This window comes from Coloeus monedula, assembly GCF_965178545.1.
Source record: "Coloeus monedula genome assembly, chromosome: 1".
NCBI lineage: Eukaryota > Metazoa > Chordata > Aves > Passeriformes > Corvidae > Coloeus > Coloeus monedula.
Genome location: NC_138781.1, coordinates 49,492,774 through 49,517,922, shown reverse-complemented (window position 1 = coordinate 49,517,922; position 25,149 = coordinate 49,492,774). Strand labels below are relative to the sequence as shown.

Sequence of the window (25,149 nt, the reverse complement as noted above, 5' to 3'; positions counted from 1 at the left end):
TAACCTGACGTGAACATGCTAAAGTGGAACCACGGGATGGAGCCAGCAGTGGTTTACCTTTGCATATTGAGCTTTGAGGGGAAAAAAGCCACATACACTGAATGAATTAGAAACATGGGCAGACTGATGGAGAACATACTCTGTTTTGGCTGAGATGAGGGCTGTCAGCAAATTAGCACTGGTTGAGTAGATTGGTGGAATTTTTCCTGCTGTGCTGGATTTTTCAGGTTAATATGGTGGAATTCCTTACTGTTTCTGTGCTGGAGGCTGGGTGTTAGAGAAAGCAAAGCTTGCAGGGCTGTGGGGAAGGGACAGAGCTGTGACAATCACTAGAGACAATCTCAGCCTGTGCTTCTCATACTTGTGACACCTACGCGCAGAGAAAACTCTGCTTGTGAAGGGGAAACAAATTCAGTTCCACTGTGTTTTTTTATACTTGGCTCTCCAACTCTTAATGAATGAAAATTCATCTGGAGAAACACTAATTGGGTTTGACACCACAAACACGCAAGTAATGGAAGCAGGTTTCTCATCTAGGCAATCTGATAATCTAACAAGCTGTCTCAATGAGAATAGCTAGTTTAGGGTCTTGTGACGTTATTCATTAGTTTTCTAACACCAATCTTTACAGTACTCTTCCCAATTTGATGTATCTCCTTCTCTAGTTATAGGCTCTGTTCCTTTATACCCAAGATAATGCTTCTTGCTAATTCATTGACAATCACCAGCAAAGAACTATCACTCCCCAGCACTTCACCCTTCTCACAGTATCTCTGAGGATGTTTGTTTCACATCGATGTCATTTTACCATCAGTGGCAAGGTGACCAGATGAGTTGATCAAGAAGGTGCCAGTAAGTATTTATAAATGGATATCTGGGAAATTAGTCAATGCTGAAATTAGTTTTGTGCAAGAGAGATGGTCAAACACTATTGTATTTTTAGGAACTGTCAAACTGCAGGAGTGTAATAGTTGATTGCCCAGAGGAAATATCAAAATCCTGTGATTAGCTAGTTCTTTGTTCATGCCAGTGCAGGAATTTGAAAAGGGAAAATGGGTGAGAATGTTTGTAGTTCTGTGACCATGGCAAGAAAAGAATAATAGAACTAACATACGTGTCTGTAAATAATAATGGACTGGCATTATTAGGATTGCAGTATCTTGTCAGAATTTAAAATCATCTACAATTCTCCTTGTACATCCTACATTCTTACTGCTTTTTCTGGTAATTGTTATCACTGTGAGAAGGTCTTCTTATTGAAAATAAGTGTGTTGTTTTCATGTCAATCTAAAATAAAACTAATTTGCTGTTATAGAATAACTGCATTTAACTGAAAGGGCAAATATCAGCTTCATTTTCAGGGACACAGGATTTGCAGAGAGAAAATGCGCTGTTCCATTCCTTAGCTCATCACAAAATTGCAATGTGAAGGGAAAAGTGTTATGTATGCATAAATAAAAATCAACAAACACAGTGCATCTAACTATTTGTCTTGGAAGTTTCACACATTTCTTCTTTTATAATGAATCATAACATGAATGTAAATATCAGTTGCAATCTTCCAAAAAGTAGAAAGTTTCAGCTACTATTTTTGGTCACTCACTGTGCAAATAAACACTTTGAATATCATAGGAAAAGCTGCTCATAAATGGAACATTTTTCAGTTTAGAAATACTTTGTCCTATACTGTTTTATTTAGGCTATACCTATAAATAGAAATCAGCTGCTGAGAAATGAGTTTACTATGCTAAATCATACTGTTTTATTTTGCTACACAGCTAATCATGGCAAGGCTAAAAAATAGTTAATAGGCAGTCTGTAAGATCTTGTAAGATGACATTTGGAAATCCTGCAGTCATATTAGTCATTAGCCACGGCAATATTCTGCCATAAGGCAATGAGTCAGACGATTGGTTAGAGAACCTCATCATGATATACCCTCTGGCATGAATATGGAGAGAGGGAAAGGAAAATGAGAGAGTGCATGGGACACAGGACAGTGCCATGGAGGAATAGAAGGGCAAAGAAAGTCTGAAACAGTTTATTTTTTAGAGGTAAAGGGTAATGGAGAAGAGGGAAACAGCATAAATCATGGATCTTGGGGACCCACAAGGTGTGCTACCATCATACTTTGTGAGCGAAGTCCTGTATCGCTGGAAAATCTTAATTTCTCTTACACGCCTGGCATGGCATCTTGCTCTAGAGATGAGGCAGCTGTTGGCCACCTTCCTTACAGGTGTTCACTAAAAGTTGTGGAAAGACTGGCATTGAAACGCTGTCTGCTTTTAATTCTGCCCATTTTCTCAAATGGATGTGTAGATATGTATGGCTTTACCAGCTATCAACGTGTGTGCTGAGGAGCATCAGCAAAACAAACAGTGCACAAAAGCTGACAAAAGGCCTACAGGGAACACTGGACAAATGCTCACCTTTGAAAAAATTGCTAGGCACTGCAATTAAAAGGAAAGATCTCTGCTATTTAGGAGTTTGTGATGCTTTTACTGGTGGTCCTACTATGACTCCCCTGCTGCTGTTTTGGAAATTAGCACACCACTTTTGGCTGTGATACTCAGATATGCAAGGCTGGGTACCTGCCCCATCTTTGCAGTCAAGCTTAAAAGCTGCCAGCTCCTGGTAGGAGGAAGTCAGTACATAGAAAATACCGTTTACTGTACAAAGTATTGTACAAATAACAAGAATGAGAGACACAGCTAAGTGCAGCTAAGATTTTACTGCAGCACTTTTTTTTTTATAAATTCATGTCCCTAATGTGTGCTATTCTCCATAGCAGGGCATGATGACTTAAGGACCTTACTGGCAGTATTTCCAAATGACCGGTCTGTCTTGGTTTTGTCCTGTATCAAATAATCAAATTCATCTAGGTCCTCAAGTGATCTGCAATTCTATCAAAAATTGGTGAGCTTTGTAATTTTACTCCTGCAGATTTAGTACCATTTGTTCAATATACTAGTATGATGAACAGTCAGAAGTGCTTGTGCCTTCAATGCAGGGGAGCTGACCGTAACATGCTCTCCATAAAGGCATTGTCTTTTACAGTGTTCACTGGCTTTCCTGGCTTGCTGGGCTCATCTCTTTTCTGAGGCATTTCAGGAAAGAGCTTCCGAGTTTTGTTTGTGTTTATAGAAAAGATATTACATTTATAATACAAGGAAAAGCTGATTTATTGGGGTTTTTTTTGGCTTATTTTCTAAGTATTCTGATTTGTATGAAAATAGTTTCCCTGTGATAAACACTTACTATAACTACTTTATAAATCAAAATGAATAATTTATTGTCTGTGCTTTTAAAAACTGTGTTAATCAATATGAAACATTTCAAAAGAATACATACAGATGATATTATTGGCAAACAAGATTGCTGCCAAGATCAATGTAAAACTCCCATCGTCTTCAATGAGACTGTTTTCAGACTGGGATGTAGGAGGTTACATTTCTGCAGACTGCCATGACAGAAGTTCATAATGACAGATAGTACTTTCCCCAGAATTACAATAGCCAGAAGAAAGATCAGAAGAAGCAGCTGTGAAGAACAAAGGCACCAGGAAACTGGTTGAATTTCTCAAAATTATCAATTCAATAAAAGGTAGAATCAGGATCAGAGCTCTGATATTTGAAGTCAAGACCTGGTTTCTGCCTAATGATGTTGTTTCACATGCAGCTTTCTCGCGTGATGCACGGCTCATCTTTTGTGGGCTCATACAGATGGAGGTCTTACATAGCGTGCAACAGAAAAATCAATTGTAAGAACAAGCTTCAGCAGATTACTCCCCACAACCACTAATTAGTTTTCATAGCGGCATCTTGCCTTTCTCTCTGCCCTATCCCCACTCTTCTGAAGCACTTCCCTCTGGGTCACTTCTGTAAGCCTTGAAGCTCTCCTGACTTAGACCAAAAAGGCCAATGGGAAGAAGGCTTCATGCCTCACATGCTCACATAAGCAATGGATCACAGGACCAGGTAACAGAGCTACAGATTTGAAAAAAGATTTCTGTTTGCCATGTCTGTCTCATTTTCAAATCATTTAATAAATCTTTTCTTCTTCATAAGAAATCTGGAGGGCCTATGTCTAATTCATCTTTGGGGGAATATGGTGATCTTAAACGACTAGAATTTCATGACACAAATATTACAATAAACAAAAATACGTGGAAAGCTACACAGCATAAAGATAATGCCATATGCCATTAAAATATATTTATTTTAATTGTCATATTAATCGGTTGATCCTGCGGGCTGTAAATTTATCTCAAGTCTGGTCTGCATTAAGAATGGATCATAAGATTGTAACTGCAAATCCTCGTGCCATTTAATAGGTAAAATTAGGTGTCCCATTAGTCACAGTTGTGACTAATTTCACCTATTCTGACATTATTATGAGCATTATGCAGTTTTTTTAATATCTTTGTATAAAGATTAGCTTAGCTGTTTTATTATGTTTGTGTCTTATTCTGTGATGCCTCATGTCTTTTGTGTAACTGCTATTACTAATAGTCAGTACATGAAGGAGTCCAAGGACTACTCTGTTATTTAGAGTACAATTATTCCCAGATAACATTGGAAAACTATGAAGGTATCTAACATAGAAACTACTTTACATGGAAATCAAGATTAGCAGATAATGTGGTTCATTAATCACTACATTTTAAGGAAAATTATCTGCAATATAAACCACCAGCAAATAAAACAGAAGTTAAGGTCATGGTCCAATTTTTCAAGAGCATATAGGACATCTCTTATGCCAATCAAAGATTTTTTGAGAGCATTCTGAAATTTCTTTATGGGCATGTAAAGGCGACTGGGGATCATAATCTGGCCCTTTGTGATAGCCTCACATTCTCTGCCCAAAATATCAGGAGGCTTTGAATATAAAATAACTTGTCCTATAGATATCTTAGTCCAGGGCTCTTGACCCCAGAGTCAGCAAAAGAAGATGAACTGCAATAGCCACAGAAAGCAGATGAATCCTGAGAATAACGGATTTCAGGAAGACTCTATCTATTTACATAGAGCAGCTGTACAATATCTGAGGAAAAATGGTGAATCCCTGAATCACATGTTGATTAAAGCTGGAATAGATGCCTTTTTTTCTGACTGCTAAACAAAGTAACTTTATTAGAATCAGAAAACTAATTTTATTCTGAGACCTACTCTCTTTCTGCATGTGTGTCTCTTTCTTCTATGTCTGCTCCTTGTTAAATTTCTGCCAGGAGCCTGCCTGCCCTCTAAAGCTCGGCTTCTAGATATCGATTTAAAGAAATAATAGGAGTGTTTTATACTTTTTGCTTCATAATGCACTCCTAATAACTTTTTGTAACATACATAGCATGCAAAACAACATTAAAGAGAATGGGAGGACTGATTTTCGATTAATCTGAGTTTGGTTTTAGTTTTTAACTTCAGAACATTCTCTGATATTAAGGAGTTTCATAATTCAAACTGCTGATGAGTAGGAGCCTTGGAATGAGATCTTAAATGAAGATGATGCAGCTTACTCTGTGGACCTTGGATCAGACCCTGAGAAAATTTCAGGTTATTTGCTGTGTAGGACCACACAGACCAAAGCATAGCTACCATCCCTTAGAGTTTTCACAAGGTTGAAGCTACATTGTGTGGTTGTGCTATACTGAACTTCCAGGGAATTATTTAATGCAATATGCTTCCTGGGTTTTCCATGACACTGGAAACTGATTAGACATTTAAAGTATATGGCATTAAAAAGAAAACAAACCAAATTTGGGAAAGAAAAAGCTTTTCTCACAACAAAGCAAATTTTCTTATCTGCAGCAGATGAGCAGTAGGAGTTAATATAAAGACAAAACATAGGTAAATGGCTCTGACAAATTAATCTTCATCATTCTAGGTGTCCCATGCTTGCTCTAAATGAATATGTCATTCATAGCTGGATATCCATCAACTCATTCATGACAGGATGGGATTTTGTCCCATTTGGGACTATATGCCTTGTATGTATTTGCATAGATACTGACTCCTGCTTTAGTAAGTTGGAGAGGCATACAAGGGCACTTCCTTTGAATGACAAGAAATAAATTTTTTGCATGTACAGGTTCCCCCAATCTTAAGGTCAGGTTTACTAGCCAGCAAATGTGGTAAGAGTTGCCACACTTTTTAACTAACCCATTCTTTCTCCCGTGACTGTCAGTAAATTTACCTTTGGCTGCCAGAATCCAATTTCTGTTGGCAGCATAGGCATTGAGACATGTACAGCTTGTGCAGATTGCAGCCTGTATCAGTACTTAGTGAGCTCTGAATTTCATTGCTAGGCTGTTCAGTGCCCCCACAATGTCTTTCAAAGTCTTCTAGGCTCTAGTTTATTGTATTACCTTTGGCAGTCTGAAATGCAGTAATTTATATTTGTCACAACTGCCCTTCAACTGGTGTGGTGCTGGTACAACCTTGGGCTTTTTTGTCTTGTCTTTTTTTATCAGTGAGGGAGTCCAGTATTCTGAATAATTAAAACCACATAAATAGTTGATCTTGGTGATACACCATGCCACACTAAATGTCTTATGTAAAAACCATGTATTTTTATTTCTACTCTCTCATTTGCTTGAGCTATATTAAAAAATTCTCGTCATGAAAAATTAAAGATGATAAGAATAGCCATTATTATCCTGTTTACTACATGCAGCTGAGGTAGAGATATTTAGCTTTCTCCTGAGGAATGGTTTGATGTATATTTGTTTTCAATTAAATTTGCATATGCCACTTTAAAGAGAAAGATACTTTATTTATCTCTCTATTTGCTTTCACTAAGGAGGGAATAAAAGTTCCACACTTCCCCCCCCCCCCCTTCCTGCATCACTGCAGGAGAGCTCTGTATTGTGCATCATAAAGAGATTGGGAAGCTGGGTAATTAATCATGGGCTTTTATGTAATAGAAAGTTTAAAATTCATTAGCTTTATATCAGAGCGAGTGTTATGAGGGAGAACATGTTGTGAATGAGAGGGAGAGCCGTATAATTAAGGAAGTGTGTAAATAATAATGAAAGTCATTAGTGCCATTCAGTTTCTAAGAATGTCATAATGTAATTGGAGCATTAAAGTGAAATTTGCGATGACAAACATTAACGATACAAAAGAGAGAAAATGTGGTTATCTTTAGTTTGACAGATAATGTCAGCTTTCTTGCAAGGCCCAGATGGTGCACAGGAAAATGTTATGAACAGTTTTGTTTTAATATTTTTATGATGTGATATTTGGGGATACAATGTCACAAACACACAAGGAGGTTTACATTTGTGAACCAATAGTGCCTCTGAGTACAGAGCCCAATGCTGAGAGACCGAAGCAGTATATAGGGCAAGTCTTGTCCCTGATGCAAGACTGTTGTTGCAATAAAGGTGAGTCACAGTGAAGCACATTATTATGTGGCAGTGAAGTTTTCTGTCTATCTCTCTCTCTGGATATGCACTTTGAATCTTCCTTTCCTTTATTAAAGAAAAAAAAAAGAAAAAAAAAAAGAGGGGGAGGGAGAAAAGGAAGAAAATGATTTAACAATTATGCAGGAAATTATATGATGCTAAAATTGTACCATGTTCTGCTCTTTCAATGAAGGGACTTTCTACAGTTATTGCACATTGCAAAGGCTATAATTTTAGGGCGTGAAAAAATGTAGATTCCAAACAAAGGAAAATTTAAATATGTCTAGTGGATAAGGCAAGGCGAAACAAAAAGAAGGCATCTGGAGAAAATTTGAGGGAACAGTATTATTTTAAGGGCAGTGACTTAGAAATAACTATGCTTAAGACTCCAAGACCTGAAAGGCCGAAGACCTCAAAATGCTGGAAGCTTAAGCATCTGTCTTTGTGTTCTGTCCATGAAGTACAGTGTTGTGGGATTTCCTACTGCCCCCATCACTTGGTGCCAAATGTACCTAATTTCTACATAAGCAGTCATTCATTCTTTACTGTCTCTTTTCTGCAGCTCAGTACCCAACACAAAAGTTGATTCCAAGTGTTGAAGATGAAATGTTGCAAATAGCTAAATTAATGCTAATTGATCTCACATTTGGTTGACAGTTTTAAGAAAAGGAACACTGGTCCAAATGAATGAAAGTGGAGAAGTGAGGGTGCTTACCTCAGTAGGATTTTAACCCATAGCCCCTTGTAAAACCTCTAAGATCTCCAACTGTATGACAAAGGCCACATTTTTTCACCACTGACAGAACTTCAGAGGCTTTTTACATGACATAGCAAGAATTATTCTCTGTTTACTGTAGGGCTGCTGCCACTTTTGGGATCTTTGAGTGGGATGGTTCAAAGTCGAGTCACACTGACTGTGCCAAATTTTGATTACATATCTGCCTTTTCTGGTCATTTTTACTGAGGATGAACAAAACCAGTGTGATGATACATAAGCTGTGAAAAGAGGTTGCCTCCAGTAGTTTGTAAAGGGTTGTTTTTGGAAAGTGTGATTTAGCACTGGTTGGGATTTTGTGTTCGGTTTGATTTGGTTTATTTAGTCGTTTTTTCAGGTTGCTCCTATTCTTTGGCACATCTGCAAACAATTTTGCATGTAAAGCACAACATGGCCTCAAAGGGGGCAAGTACTTAATTTCACATGGATTATGAGGGGAGCTGATCTGCCAGAAAATTCTGTTACTCTCATGACTCTCTCTATTGTGGGGGGCATCGTCACCTCCTCTGGAACAAGTTTCATGGCCAATGTTTTATTTTTCTGCTGCTTCCCTAACTGGATGAGTTAATAAGGCTGGTCATTGTGAGCCTCAGAGCATACACTGCAGTGAGGTAGGGTAGGCAGCAGGAAACCAACCCATCCAGGTTACACAGATGCTGTGGCAGCAGGAAAGAAACACATCCAGGTTACACAGATGCTGTGGCCAGGATTCTTTCTAGAGATTCCAGTGTGAGAAGTCAAACACTCTTCTTAAAAATTTTAAAGGAAAATTGAAAAATGGTATCTGTTTGAAGAGTGTCAACATAGTACTGTAGTATCAAGTGACTTGTGAAAAATACCTGCAGGGTAGGCCTAGGCCTCATGTAAATTGGGAGCCTTCTCTTACATTTAAAACATGAATTTCAGAGAAGACTAGACCTTCTAGAAGAAAAAGTTAAGAGGGTACCACGTTCAGGGGAATTTCAAATGGAGGAGTTGGTAGGTAGTGAGTACTCAGAGTTACATGGGCTGATTGGCACAGCAAATCTTCTTTTTTTCACCTCCAAATCATTTGCCAACTTCATTCTCTAGGTTTTCATATGGTGCCCAATCTACAGCTAGGCTTATGATCTTCTCAAAAATATACTTGGTTTTGAGTGTTAAACCAAGCCTACAAGCATGTTTTACTGCTATTCTTAATACTGCTCTGGCAGGATTTCTATCAGGTAAGTGGGGATTCCTCTTGAGATTCTTTTTTTCCTTCTTCCCCCCTCTCTGTCACTTCCTGGATCCACTTACTTACCCATGAAGTTCCCTGGTCCCTCAGCTTCCCTTCTTCCAGGACACCCTACAGGCAGATGTACGTCTCTGATGCTTTAGCAGTGAGAGAGACACTATATACCTGTGTAGAAAGCCTGTATTATCCACATCTTATTGTGGTAGCTAAAAATTGCCACCAAAGCTTGTCTGCTGGCCAGATGTGCTGGGAGGTAACCTATGCTTTATACTTTGCTTCAGACAAAGGGCTGCAATAAAGACTTTTCTTGGTAAGATCTTGATGGGAAACTGCTTTGTGCCAGTGAAGTTGTTTGTGACTCTTATGGCTCCTATGTCAAGGGCTGTAACTACTCTCCGGCAGATGCTGTGTTTGTCATGTGTCCTTAGAGCCACTTCTATTTGTGAGCCAAGCAGTTCCTGGGCTCTTAGGTGACCCTGAGCCATTGGATTATTAAAGCTCATAAATCCTATTGAGAGAGTTTGGAATTTCCTCAGCTGGATTTCTTCCCTACAGTACTCTAATATGGGCAGGTAGTGCACACTCTACAATGAATTACAGATCTCAAGATAACCAACTCACTGCATTCCCTGCCTGGGACTGTCCCTCCTCCTCTTTTTCTCACCGTTTTCTCTCGTGCCCATTCTAACACCACAGTTCACAACACTCTAGCTGACTCTCCTCTTACTCACCACTGCGTGTTTTGTAGCTTTGTCCTATTGCGCATGCGACACATATATATTATAAAAAGTACCACTATGCTAAGTTTCTACATCAGAGATATGTTTCTGTCCAGTGCAACCGAGAGCTGCCCACCGCTTGAGTATCTCACGCTGTCACAGCTCTTCCAATGCTGTCGGCAGTGTGACTGAGTCAGAAGGATACCAGGCTGAGCCCTTTCTGTGGTTTCTGGATTACTTTGGAACATCCTTTTTGGAGCTGCCAGCCACCCGTCAGCCCATGAAACAGTCCACTGCCCCACCTACACTGTGACCTGCAAGTCCCCCAGTCCTCCTGCCTGTAAATGTAAATTGAGGAAAAGGCTACAACATGAGAAACCATTTGCACAAATGCTAGCTGTCAAAGCCAGAGTTCAAATTCCTGCTCATCTTCATCTGAAAGTCACAGTCCGTCAGTGCTGCAGAACCTACAGTTTCCAGTCTTAGGGGGGATCAGGCAACTTTTTTTTGTGGGATGAGGAACTCCACACTGTAATATCCTTTTCAAGATACACAGATATGGCACATCAAACACTTTGGGATTTCTAAAAGAAACTAAGAGGGGATTTGAATTGTCAAATACAAAGAAATGATTCTTTGCTTTTAGTGGGGAAAAAAAAGCTGTTTCAGCCCCTCTAGCAACAGATTATATTTTTAAAGGGTTGTTCATTGATCTTTCTCCAAAGAAAGAATCTGAGATTTTAGTACCTGATCTTAATCCTAATGAAATCCATTGCAAAATTCTTACTGAGTTCATTGGAAAGAGCATAAAGCTTCATTTTTATTTTGTCAAATCTGAGATACCAGGACATGCTTTACACAAATTGCTTGGGTAATTTTCCTTTACTTGAGATATTGTAGCTGCAAAAATATTTCAGCTCTTCCTGAGAAGTATTTAAAATGGGAGCAATTTGGCTATATTTACATATTGTAAAGTGCCATTTTAAACATAAGCATGGTATTTTTAAGTCCATCTGCAAATTATGCATGATTAATTTGTTTGTAACGTGTAGGACATAAAAATGGAATGAAGTTTAAAAATAAATAAAACCCCCTAAAACTGATCTTTTTCACATAAGATTATGATAAAATATATCAAAAGTTAGCTTATCATATTGTTGTGCGTCAAACTGAATCATTCCATAGCTCCAAAACACAACAGACTTTGTGTTAGGGTTTTTTTTCACTGAGAAATGACTAGAAGCAGCAGCAATGTGCAACCACTTGTGCATGCTTTTATTAATGTATTTAGTAACACTACATGCCTTCTGTCCCAGGAATCTGTGATTGCAGAACTGCAAGAAGCTCTGTATGTTTGTCTGTATCTCATACTTCCAGTCTGATACTAGGTTTTGAGAGTCCAGTAAGGTTTTCTTGATGTCTAAGTGAAATTGAGATATCATAGCTAGAAAGTGTGCTCGCAGTGAACAGGTAATATAATCTGTTGTCATGCTTTGGAAATACCTTGAACTGAAGCACTTGGTGTTGTCTGTAGGAATTTTGTTTACATGTAGTTCACATATGCTTCACCTCTGTATGGTGGTCCTATTGCACAAGGGCACTTGGCAATACCAGAATTCTAAACCACATGTGCTGCTGGTTAATTAATTACATGCTTTATTCAAGAAAGTATTTGGTGAAATAGGTCTTGTGTCTTTTCTTTTTTCCCCCAATTACCCTTGAAATTTGGCCAGGTAACAGACAGAAAAAGTGTCAGAGGTCTGAATAGTTGATCAAGCTCTGTTTCTGCTTAAACACACAGCTTCTGCTGACTTTCATGAAGCTTAAATGGATAGTTATCCCTGTCCATCTTTACAAATCAGGACAGGCAGGAGCAAGTCATTACTGTGGTTTGCCACCTCTTCAATATTATGATTGTGCAATGATTGTGATTTTTCTTTCTACAAAGAAAAGTACCTCACGAAAGGGATGTAGGCTGCATATTCTGTCAGATTAGTATCTGACTGAGAAGGTCTGAGGTGACTTCTTAACAAAGGAAGGCAATTTCACTTATTTGCACATGCTGTGTTTGATGCTGCTCAACCTTCTGAGTTGAAAAACTACATTACATGATACTGGAGTGATACTGGTTGTTTTTTTTTTTCCCCCGATTATTTCCATTGGTGTTGCTGTAGCTGGCATCTTTTAGCATTTGGTAACTTGCTCCAGGCACATCCAGCCACATAGGAGAGGGTGGAATGAACTGCCAGACTACAGCTTGGATTAATTTTTATCTCCTTACAGATCTGACGTATAGTTTTGGCTCTTCCCACTCTGAAGGCACGGCAGTATCTCAACGGTAGGAGACAAGCTGTGGACACGTGGCTGTTTTAAATCTTCATTGTGTCTAGGGACTGGAGCAAGGTTCTGAAACATTCACTACTCTCATCCCATTCCCTTCTGGAGGTGAGTTGCAAGGAATTTAGTGAAGGCATGAGTGAGTACTGCTTTTATGTCCTGGTGCAGTGTGCATTCTCTCCCTTCTCTGGGTACCCTGCTTGGGAGTGAAGGAATGATTGGCAGCAGCCAGGTGAAGTCCTCTCCATTTCACTGTGTGTTCAGAATAGTTTTGATAACCAGCTTGGAAAATTAACTTTGGTCCATTGTTGAGATGGCTGAAACATCAAATGGCAAAAAGCAAAGAAGTGGTCCTTGCCCTGTCACCAGGTGTAGCGCACTAGTGCCATTTATAGCCTCTCTGCTGCTCTTTTTGCTTTCAGATGGAACCTGTAGCACAGTGTGGGACTATGTTAAAGAATGAAATTAAAAGTAGATGGAGCCACACGCGACCATCCTAGGAGGGAGCCACATCAGGAGGTGCATTAGCAGAACAGGTTTTGGTGTGCCTGGCTGAATGCCTCTGATCACTTGAAGTGTGCACCAAGAGCCGGCTAATGCACACCCTGTTGTGGTTCATCACTCACTGCATTCTTCCAGTCTGATTCCATTCAGCAGTCCCCAGTAAAAGCAGGTGTTTGCTTCTGAGGGGAAAGAGGTATTCCAGGGGTGCAAGGATAATACATACTAAAGCAAACATTTCCCCGCAGCTCTCCCCCGGCCGTCTGTATATTTGTCCATATTTACTGGTACACGAGTTCTACTACATTCATTAATCATGGCAAACTGTCTTCTCTAACTAGGGCTTTCTGAAAGCACATCATGAAAGGAGTGCATTTTTAACTGTGTATTTTAAATAAGAATTGTCTGTCTGTGGGAGTTGGATTATTTGTATCACTGCAGACAGAAATGATCTCTATATTTCATAGGACCTTGCTGCTTTGTACTTATTGACTGTTTATTTTTCATCCATAGGATTACTAATTGCAGCTAGTACCAGACTCTTCTGTCTCCTTTCAGGTTATTGTAGTAGAGGGCATTGTACCAGATGCATGGTTATTCACAGACATGCATTTCCAGCAGCTGAATTGCTGGATCTGCTCTAAATGATCTATGGCAATTACATTTGGCGTTGTACAGCTATAATTTTACTGCATATTAATAGCCACCTAGCAAAGAGGTAAATGTCCTTTTCTCGGCTGGGTGCAGAATGAATGCCTGGATGTATTCAATTGGGTAAAACGAGGCCCGGGTTTTAAATGCATAGCAGCGGTTTTATGTATCGGAAACGCGTGTGCTGGTGAATTGCCTGTTTCCCTCTGCCTTGATGGTGTGCAGCAAGGCTCCGAGGGAAATATCATCAAGCCAGATCCTAGATAGAGACATGCTGGGCAGGGGAGGGGGAAGGGGATCATGTGCCCCATTTTTAGTGGCTCATCTGCTACCACCCAAAATCTGCTGCAGTCTTTTTTTTTTTTTTTTTTACCCCTTTCAGCAGCTCGGCTGCCTAAAGGCTGTCAGGTTTCACCAGCAAAAATAATAATTAAAACCACCCTCCCTAGACCTTTCACTAAAGATGTCCTTTGGAGTCAAGGCCCATTTCCTTCCTTCTTTTTCTTGGGGGGCGTGTGTCGGGGGCGACAAGGAGTGGGTGGGAGCAAATAACAAGGAATCGGAGGGGATTAACGAGCTTTCTCCTTATTAGCCCCGCTCGGGTGCTTTGTCTCTGCTCCTGGCTGCGGATGGGCTGACGGGGTGGGCTTGGGGGAAGGCGGGGGGGGAAACAGTGTGACTGGAGGGGCCGGCGTGAGGGAAGCCACACGCACGCGGGCGGACGGACAGACAGATAGACAGACAGAGCCACCCCACACACACAGACAAACACCGGCCCGGCCGGGCATCTCCGGGCCCTGCGCGGGGTTGGGCGGGGTGAGGGCGCGCAGCGCAATGGCGCCAGGGCCAGCGGGTCCTGTGCGGCAGCCGGGGGAGCGGCAGCCGGAGCGGCGGCGCTGAGCGCAGCGAGCGCGGAGCCGGCGAGCGGCGGAGCCGGAGCGCGGCGCTGCCTGCGGTCCGGGGCGCACCACGCTGCGTGGGCGGGGAGAGAGAGAAAGGCAGAGGGAGAGACTCGCAGACAGACAGTACAGCCCGGGAGCGCGGCAGATAAAGGACGGAGGACAGGGAGAGAGGAGCGAGCCAGAAGGGGATCCAGGCAGGCGCCGGGAGCGGACAGGCAGAGGCGGGCGGAGCGGCGAACCGGGCCGGGACAGGAGGCGGCCGGCGGGTCGGGCGGTGCCGCCGCGGCCACCGCGCCCGGCCAGCACCGCGGCGCGGCGGCGGATCTCCTCCCGCGGCGGAGGCGGAGGAAGAGACCATGTCTTTCAGGAAGACAGTCACTGTACTGTAACAGCAGCGTATCCGCAGCAAAATAAACAAACCGGCCAACCAAAAATACCAAACAAACAAAAATAGCCCGAGCCGCCAAGACGCTGGGGGCAGATCCCGTTTTCAGGCAAGGTAAAAAAAAAAAAAAAAAAGGAAAAAAAAAAGAACGAAAAAAACCAAAAACAAAACCCAAGGAAACCAAAGCAGAATCTGTCGACATTTGTGTGGCGTGATGTTCTTTGTTGTCGCGATTTTTTTTCTTGTCTATTTTTTTTTTCTTCCAGCATGTGTTTTCTGTCATTTCGTTGGAGTCATTCGCCCCATCCCCCCCACCCCTCCCCGTGATCTTTTAATTTTTGAGGTCAGGGCGGCTGGAGCATGTGGAGCGGAGAGAGGGAAACAGGAGCTGTCTGTGCAACCGGCACTTGCCTTTATTGCGTGCGATGGGCAATTATTAATAGCGGCTACAGGATTCCGGCTCTAAGATGTGGTTTTTACTAGAGGGGGAGGGAAAAGAAAAGGAAAAAAGGGTGTCGCTCGTAGTACGGCGGGGCAGGATGCTATCGGTGCTGGAGCGGGCGCCTCGCATGGGACTGCGGAGCGGCAGCGTAGCGGTGGTGACAGCCAGGTAGGGCGGGAAGGGCTCGCCGCGGGTCTCGGCGCGGTCGCGGGGCCGCCTGCCCCGCGGAGGGCGGCGGCTTCCCAAAGTTTCGGCCGCCCGCCGGTCATCGCCAGAGGCGCTGCTGGCGGGAGCAGAGGCGGGTCGGGGTCGGGCGCGGAGGTGAGGTGGCCGGGAACCGGGTTGGGGCGGGGGAGACGAGCGCCAGGGAGGGGGTCTGCGGGGGGAGATCGCCCTCCGCCTAGTCGTCATTTTAGCTAAAATGGATCAAACTCTTAAGAAAATTCCAACTTTTACTCGCTGATTTGTGAACAGCATCGCGGGATCCGCTTTCAAAGCCGTGTTTGCTGGAGGGCAAGCCTGGGCTGCTTGGACTGGCATTGTTCTTAAGGGTGGCGATGTGAGTGCAACAGATTTACTTGATGCTTCCTTAGCATCTCTGTTTGCATGCAGTGGAGGAGGCTCACAGTCCGGGAGTTACAGCCGTATTGTTAGGTGTCCTGTTTTCACAAAAAGCAGTTCATGTTAGTCCGCTTGGTGTATTCTGCTAACTTGTCTGTGCGTCTCGAACGATATCGCTTGTAAATCTAACCCCGACGTGCTCATCCAGCGCAGCCATTGCGCAGCCTTGTTTAATTGCTGTTATTTATTTTGCCTTCATTTACCGTGTCAGCCAGCGGGGGGAACACGCTCAGATTCCGGATGCATTTTTACGTGCTAGGTGTGTCTCTGCGCTTCCAGGTGTGTGCGGTTTGGCTTAAAACTCATCCTGCCGCCGTGTGACATCGCTGTAAATGTGCCGGGAGGGGAAACAAAAGCATTAGAGAGAGACACGAGCGTCTGTGCATCACCTGTTTGACTTCTCTGCCATTGCAATGCTGAGCCAGATGCATGCCCGGTGCGCATTCTTCTAAATGGCATATGTGTATTTTAGGCAAGTACAAAGCAATTGAAGCTGAGGGTGATGGGGAGGGGGTAGAAAAACCAACAAAACAAACCAAAACCGTACTGTAAACTGACCTGCAACTTTTCAGTCGTATAATTTAACTGCACGCTGATTTTGTTTTAGCAGTCTTCGTCACGGATCGAGGCAAGTTTATGTGCACAATTGGGCTTGCAAATTGCTAATCTCGCACTGACTTTGCCTCTCAGTTCCCAGCTGGGCATGGTTACCTTGAGAGCTGTGGTATCAGCACTGTCAGAGCATGCTCCGGTGGGGAGATCGGGTGTGTTCTATTTTTAATACTATTTAATGAAGATGCTTCTCACTCTGAAATATACGAAGCATAATGGAAGAGCAGAGTGATGATTGGTTATGGATACTGGAAAAGGAAAAATGCAAAGGTAAAAACGGAAATCCCTCAAATATTTCTATTGCATTAATGAAAGAAAATGCAGCTGTGCAGAAAGGTGATTGATTAACTGATTTTAAGTTGAAGAGTTTTGTGGTGTCTAGGATGATTTTTTTTTTAAATGTTCTTTTCAAAAGTTGCATGAAGCAAGCTAGACAGATTATTTTGTGCCGTTGGTAAATCCGATTGTGTGTGGGCATGCTTAAGTTGAAGAATATGCCATTTTAATTATTTTTTTTTAATAGTAAAGTATCTCATATGGAGTAGCGCTAAGGAATATCCTAAAAATTACTTACTTTTTTCTTGTGATTACCAATTTTTATTACTAACTCTATTTACATGCCTATTGGTAGCTTCCTGAAGCAGGAGTTTTGAGTTTCTATTCCTTGCAATTAAAAGTTAATTCAGTTGATACTAAAAATCGTTGTTGTGTGCAACGCTCACAGAATGCAAGCGGCTGTAAATCTCTTGGGAAGTGTAAAGGAAAATACCTGTCGATAACTACAGTGGATGCCACTTGGTGAGATGCATGGAGGTACTTTAGAAACCTGCCCTGTTTAGTTCAGTGTAGTCAGAAATGTGTTTGTTAGCTATTTGTGAGAATCCACGCACTTAGAATTGTGTAGAGAAACTTGCCTTGATTAAAGATGTCCTCTGTAAAACAACTGTATTTTCTCTCTGTCGTCTGCAGTTTTACAGGATGGTGGTCTAAGAAACAGCTGAGTACCCCTCCTGCAAAATCCTTTTTCGAGCAGTTGTTTCTTTCTGCTATGTGCTAGTCCTTTTGACTGCCCCAGGGCTAAGTGTGCAAGTGAGGATTGCTCAGGCGAGTGTTGCACCACATCGTACCCGTGAAGGAAAAATTACATAAGGTTGATGAGGAAATGCAAAGAGATTTTTAACACAGATGTATTTATAGTTCTTAGAGAGGGAGAAAACAATGCAAAAGTAACTTTGCAACTTCATCCTGTTGGAGTAAAACTGTGGGCCAAATCATGTTTTCCTGATGGTGTTGCTTTTCCTGTGGGCTTTACTGGGGTTATTTGCATGATTACAGTAACTGGACTTGGCCTGATAAATCACTGTTATTAAACAGAATTTCTGGGAGTACATAAAAGAAACCTAAAAAGTTTTATTAAAATCCGCTGCGCTCTTGACTTTCTCCCAGGTTATGATTTTGAATAACTAACTTTAAACTTGGAATGAGTAGGGGGGAAGAGAAGTGTACTAATTCTAGGATGGTTTACTTACAGTCTGTCTTGCCTCCTGTAGGCATTGGTTTCAGTGCAGTCAGTGGGAGCTTCAAAATTGGCTCCATGGTTTTATCAGTGCCTAAGACAGACACAGGGACAAATTTTCAGCAGTTGTAAATTGGTGCAGTTTCATGGATCTTAAGAACAGTGTAGACTTATACCAGCTAATGATAACAGCTCTCTGCTTATGACATACATATCTGTAACTTGCATTGAATGGTGCTACCAGTTTCGATGGTGTCAATTTCAGAGTACGGGAATTAGACTGGCAGATCCTTGTTTATAGGGACTACTCACAAATGAGCGACTTGGTCTAGTGAGTGCTCCCAGCTTAATTTCCTTGATAAATTTTAAAGACCGTTTGTAAGGTACATGATTATTTAAAGGAAATGCTATTCATGTTATGTAATCTCTTCAAAAATTTCATTAAAGATTGGCCAGTTGAGAAGTAATGTAACTACCATGCAATAAACTTGCAAAATCCATTTGTCCCCTGCTTATTCATTTATTAGATTTGAAGTTCTGTATTAATGTTCTTAGCAGGTAGTAAGTCAAGCAAATGGGTCCCTTTTTCTTCTAGAAGATTGAAACATTCATCAAACAAGTAATGCGTGACAAAGACTCTGTATGTTCCAATGGAGAGCACTTGATTCTGAAGATTTAAAATACGGTGTATGAATGTCTGTGTATCTGTGTGGTAACATGCATTTCTAGGACACGTTCTATTTTGATGACAAACTGCAATCCAGGTAAGTTAGATTTTTCCCTAGTTAAGGCTGGGTGAATTGAATTGCAGATCAGTTATGCAAACCCTGTGAGGTCATGCAGCTAGTTTTTGACAGTCACCAAGTGAGACCTATTCTGGTCTCCAGGCTTATAACTGTGTCACCCCTGGATGCTAAGTCTCCCTGATTGATTGCTGGTGTTTGTTTTGTTTTCTAATTTTTCCACTTGATACATGAAATGCTCACTTTCAGAAACATGTAGATATAAATAAATTTACGTGTCTGTTTGTAACTATCAAAGTTATTTTTACATAGTGATGTAATGGTAAGCCCTTCTAGCAAGGAATTAACTTCAGAACGAGTGCAAATAATGACTCATATCTGGGGGTTTTTTTGTTGTGGGGTTTTTTTTAATAAATTAAACCTGCCTGTAAATTAATGTAGACATACTGCTTACTGTTTGTGGGCAGGATAAGTTTTTCTTGGGGTCTTTCTTAAGAAGGAGGCTTAAGCCCAAATCAGAATAGCAGCCACCATGGCTTGCATGAGTATGCTGGTGTACGCACACACAGAGTTTATTAGAGAAATAAAAAAGACATTACACTATAAAACTGCAATACTTTCCATTTGAATTAAAATTGTATTTTTTTAGTTAATAACATCTATGATGGGTTCTTGCCAAGTAAGTCCTCATTTGTCACTGAAGGTCCAGACTGCTTAGTTGTAGGACTTTATAGCTGCTTAGATGTTTGAAGTAACTCTAGTTTTAGACTTCATGTTTTCTCATATGGTGGTTTTACAGTAGGCAAGCTGGATGATGCATTGCCAATGATCCTATGTAAGAGTGCTCCCTGTATGCGTTTATGTTTTTCCTTAGCTCATCGTAGTTTATGAGAGCACATAATGTAATCTGTATTAACACTTACTGTGTGACATAGGCAGTCCAAAGATACGAATTGGATTAATTCCAGGGGAGGGGCACTGGAGCTCTCTGTCAGCTTTAGGGAAAATGCCCCAAGCAAACACTTCCATAATGTCCTGCCACAGCTGCCCTGTTCTGCCTGGTCATAATGTTGCTGGTATTTACTTCTTCCTTTTTCACTGTTGTAGTTTTCTGGCTTTCAGGTAATCCACCATCAGTACACTTCTTTTTGGTTCTTTGGAGTGGTTGCGGAAAAGGTCTCCTTTCATTCAGGTGGACAATTTTTTAGTCACATGGTGGGATCCTTATACTGAGATCTTTATTCTAGAGTCCTACATAGATAATGAGCTGTTATATGAAATGATACATCGCTTTTTTTTGTCCTTTTTTCCCCGGCTATTACACGTAAATTTGCTGTTAATGAGAGGAAAAAGCAGACTAAATACAGAGAAAAATACATAAACAAGGAGTAAACAAAATTGCTTTTTACAGGAGTAAGTTCATTATGACTGTTTAGATGGATGAACTAATTACAGCTTTGGTAAAAAGAAATACTAAATAGGTTGTTTGGTTAGTGCTGAAGGAAGATACGAAGTGTGAGAGTGATAATGTCATATATCATGACTAAGCTGAAATGCAGAAGGCATAGTTAGGCAGTGACAGCTGGGAATTTGAAATTTGTGATTTGGGTATCCAATGACTTTATGAAGCAGGGGGTTTAGACTACTTTCTAGTTACTGGCAATGTAGGGAGGCAGTAACCATGTAAGGCTGTTTTTGGGACAGACATTCACATAGCATATGCTGAAGTATGTAAGGTGAGAAGTGCATTTTTATAAGTGGAAGAAAATTTTCACAGGGAAATTGGGACATAAATCAGATGTCTGATCTTGATCTTCTAAGGCCAAGAGTCACAGATAACAAAGAGTAGTACCATGAGAAAGCAAAGTCCTATAAAAGTGTTTTTGTAATTTAATGCTTTTTGCTATATTCATAATTTAGTCTTGGACAATACCATGATTTATTTATGAGCTGTTTATACAGCGCTTGTGTTAAAATTCTAGAAGCTTTGTAACAACTTCCAACTGATAAAACTGTCTTTTTCCAAAATTGGATGCCTTCAACTCAAAGGAAAGCTTAAATGGTCAGCAGGATGGTGTGACGAAAAAATAGCAATTAAGAAAAACCCCAGAAAATACTCCCACACCCCCTCCCCCACAAGTAAATGCTCTGGTTTTTAATTTCTCAAAGGTTTTGTCTTCTGTTCGCAATCTATGCTAAAACATAAAAATCAAATATATACAAATCACTGACTTTCAAGCTTCTGTTTATCCCAGTTTTTACAGCCATGCAGCAGTGATTTTTACTGGATTCATAAAATCATCAGATCCAGTTTTATGTTCTAGGATTTGAACTCTGTCATCAAAAGCATGCCTAAACAGCTAATAATTTTGTCAGTAATTAATCCTCCTGCAGTATTTGTATTTTTATTGCCTCATGAGCTGAAGTCTTCCTGTGCCTTCAATACAGAAAGCATTTTGGAAGTTTTCACCATTAAATACCAGAGTCAGATTGTGCTGCTTTTCTTCACAGGGAGTGCACACATCTTGGGTTTAGTGACCTGCAGAGCTTCTCGTGGTGTAATGCTTTTTTTACTGTGAAGAAAGTTATCACAATTAGTTCCTGTGGAAAGAGGGATGGCAGGGCTTCTCAGTAGAATGAAGCTGATGAAGATAAAATGCAGTAATTAGAAGCATTTTATAAATACAATTAAATTATTATTAATTAACATGAAGTATTCAACTATATATTTGATTCAAGGGGAAGTTTTACTGGGGAGCAAACTTCAGTGGTGTTGATGGTCTCATGTGAAATAGGTACAGCATGAAGTTCTTGTGAAGAATATGCCTACTTCATGCTTTTTGGCTGTTTGTGCCATTGAACTTTATTTGAAGTGCATGAAGGTAAATCATAAATTGTGGTGGTTCAAACTATACCTTGAGGTTTTTCCATTTTGAAGTGACTGTTCCATTTCTAAATACCTTGTCATTGGCATAACTTTTAGAACAGTTTAAATGAGGCTGCTTAATGCATTATAAAGTATTTGTCGTGGAGTCAGAAATGTTTATGGTGTCATAAAAACTTTAAGAGAAGCACATCAAATAAATTGGTCCACTCTAAAGGCTCACTACAGATTTTAATGTAAGCCTGGGAAACATCTGATAGCTTTATAATTTATGTACTTTGTAAACCATGAAATCTGAAGTGAGAAGGTGTGACACTCATGCTTTCAGGTTTTGTTCCTTTAGGAGAAATTCAGAGCTTCTACAAAACGAAAAAAAAAGGGAAATTCTGAACATTGATCTAAAAGGAAAGCCTAAAGAGTGACTTAGGGCATCTTAAGTGCTGTATTTCATAACACGTACTACTGTTAGCATCAGGAAACGCTAACAAAACTGTTTGATCCAGGTAGGATTTTTGGGGAAGCTTTAACTCATCAAAAATGAGCATAAGTTGGAAAACATAATGTATTTACCAGCTTAGTGTCTCAATATGCTTCTCCATTACAGTGTAGCAGTCTGTTCTGCAGCTGAGCAGCAAAATGGAGTGAACTCTAGTGACAAGAACTGTGGCAAGCAGCATAAGAATCCTGTTAGAGATGGAAGACAATGAATTATTACTGAGGGATAATGCAATTTTTGTTTAATCTACGCACTGTTGAAAATGACTGCATTTGAGAAGTCCTTGAATGACCTGCTTCTTAAAGTAGCCCTCTTAAAATCGGTGGCAGTGGGGTCAGGGTGTAGTGGAGGATTAGTGCCAGTAGTACTACTTGTGATGTGAAATCAGGTTAAGGGGCATCAGAAGTAGGAGGACAGCAAAGGGAGGTAGGACTTTCAGGAGATATTCCCTGAAGATTAAGTAATTAAGTAGATTCTGAATAATGCAGATAAAATATATAGATGTGTAGCCTCTTTTCAGTATCATTTGTTTTCTGATTAAAAAAAAATAAAAATCCTTATGCATGTGTAGTGATGCCTGTGTTTGCATGACTACTGCTCTGCAATCACACCTAGTCTCACCAAATCTGAGGTTACAGGGCTTGTAAATGATCCACGTCTTCTGATTTTTGCTGTTGCAGAATTGCTCCTCTCTGCCACCTATCTGGCAGGAGAGAAAGGAAGATAACAAAATTGTTGCCAAGGTCTGAGGGCATCTCCACAGCAGTGTGGGCTAAGATGGGACTTCTTAGCCTGACGATGTCAGTGTAAGAGGCTGATGGGTGAGTCTTGGGGAGACATGCAAGATCCTGGACTCTGGTATGTAGCCAGTTCTTCTATGAGACTGAATTGGTTTCTATCCTTGGTTGCTCTTCTCTTGGCATGGCAGTACCTCATAAGTTAGTCAAGTATTTACTGGAATAGCGTAATGTGCCCTGTGATGACTTAAATCCCCACCTTTCCGTAAGGAGCTTTCTATTAATGGAGAAGGATTAGCAGGAAAGAGCAATTTGAGACACAGGTCTTGATGCAGCATTTTAGCTGCCTGTGGTTCTGCTGCTCATAATCCTGTCGGCGTGGTCGTGGGGCTGTGGTTCCACAGACACCCTGTCCACTCATTCTTTTGTCGTGATGGTTTCCGCAATGCGGGAGGAAGATGCGGCAAGCACCTACCTCTTTCAAAGCCCACGTATTTCTTTGATGTGTTTGTTACTCCTTAGGTTTTTTTTTTCAGGAAGTAGAACAGAAAACATAATTCGTACTCACGAAGGCTAATTACAATTTTTCCTCTACAAATAATTTCTTAGAGAGCTGGGTGTTCAAAGAACTGCTGCTAACTATTTCCTGCGCTACAGTTATGCTCAGTGTCCAGGCAATGAGTGTCGAAATGTAGATTCTTTTGGCACCCATTCCTGTTTGTGTTTGTTTGGTAACATACACTCGTGTCACGTCTTTATTAATGTTGTCAGGCATGTCAAAACCATCTGTAATAGAACTGCATCAATAGAAGAGCATGTCAGAAAATGTGACGGTAAAATATTGGCACTTCTTAACAAAATTTTTATCGATTAAACAGCACAATTTCAATATATGGAAAAATGAAATCAGTTCTAGTTGTTTCAGGACTTTGAGAGCAGCTCCAGTAACCCCTGAGTCTTTGACTTGCCTATAAAATGACAGCAGACGGAGCAATTTAGTGGTATATTATGAGAAAATTCTGTGGCATGGGAATGTGTTTGCTAGGTTTGCATTGACTGAGATCACAACAAAAGAGGAGCGTAAGTGACTCACGTATTTCTGGTGCATAGTTGAATGTTCTCCTGGAATCTGTCATTTATTACCTATACTCAGTAGTTGGAATGAGGCTGGCATATGATATTGTAACATACCAGTGGTCCTCAGAACATCAGCTGCATGTACAAGCAATTTCAATGTCTATTCACTGCCAGACAGATGATTTTAATAAAAGGAATTCAGGGGCTGTGTTCTTGACCTAAGATAGTTTATTTTGGGACCAGTAACTTGAGGTAATATTGTATTATAAAATTGGAAAAACTGAGATAATTTCAAGTAACTTTGCAACCTCAGCAGAGAAAATATAAAATATGGAGGGGAGCTGATGTTATATTATTTTGTCAAAGCTGAGTATGTGAAGTGGAGCTTACTGAAGTTAGGAGATTTACTACATCCTTACGTGTAACATAAACAAGGGATTTTTCCTAACAATCGGTCCATAGCCCTGACTTGTAGCTTGCTGAAAGTGCAGGAAGATAAATACTGGAGGAATTCACTGCAGTCCCAGTGTAAACTCTGTTCTTGTTCTGCTTCTTAATACGCATATTTCAAGTAGTCATTGGCGTGGATGTCTCTGCCTCTTTTTTGGCTGTTTTGACACTTGCATCAGTTGTCTCTGTTCTACTCCATATATTGTCTGGCCATTCTTCATACTGAGCTTTTGCTTTTTTCTAAGTTGTGCCCCTTATGCAAACTTCACTTTGTTAAACTGGCCCTTCTGGCTTTTCTTGAGTTTTCATCATTTGCTCACATTTTCCAGCTTTTTTTTTTCTTGCCTTTTTCTATGTCAGTTACCTGCCCCTGTTTGAGAGAGTTGAAACCTTTGATTTAATCGTCATATAGTACTGCAATTTTAAAAATAGCCTATCTTGGTAGATTTTTGGACAGTCAGTTTATAGTAAACATTACATAAGGCATACTCATTATTCAGAATATGCCAGTTCCCAGATCTCTTGGACTTTGTTTTGGTATCTCTTAAGGAGGGAGTGCCAATAGGTCTGATTGCATCTGTGAAACAAAAAGTTTTGTGGTGAAATCCAGAAGATCCTGTGCTTTTGAACTTCATGTATGCAGCTCATATTGGTGTATCTGGGTCTCTTTGGGGCCTCCATCC

At 40.7% G+C, this 25,149-nt stretch overlaps 1 protein-coding gene across 17 annotated transcripts in view; it reads left to right on the top strand.

The window, feature by feature from the left end:
• The window catches only part of ARPP21 (cAMP regulated phosphoprotein 21), a 197,514-nt gene that overhangs the window by 43,094 nt on the left and 129,271 nt on the right, over positions 1–25,149 (top strand). For 15 of the 17 annotated variants that reach the window (XR_014226886.1, XM_082292467.1, XM_082292459.1 and 12 more), the window contains exon 2: positions 12,396–12,557. The exons of 1 other annotated variant lie outside the window; for it this stretch is intronic. The gene's annotated coding sequence lies outside the window, so the exon portion shown is untranslated. Of the gene's footprint in view, positions 1–12,395; positions 12,558–14,595; positions 15,003–25,149 lie in introns of those variants that run through there. One more of the 17 variants, XM_082292469.1, reaches the window with a different exon arrangement.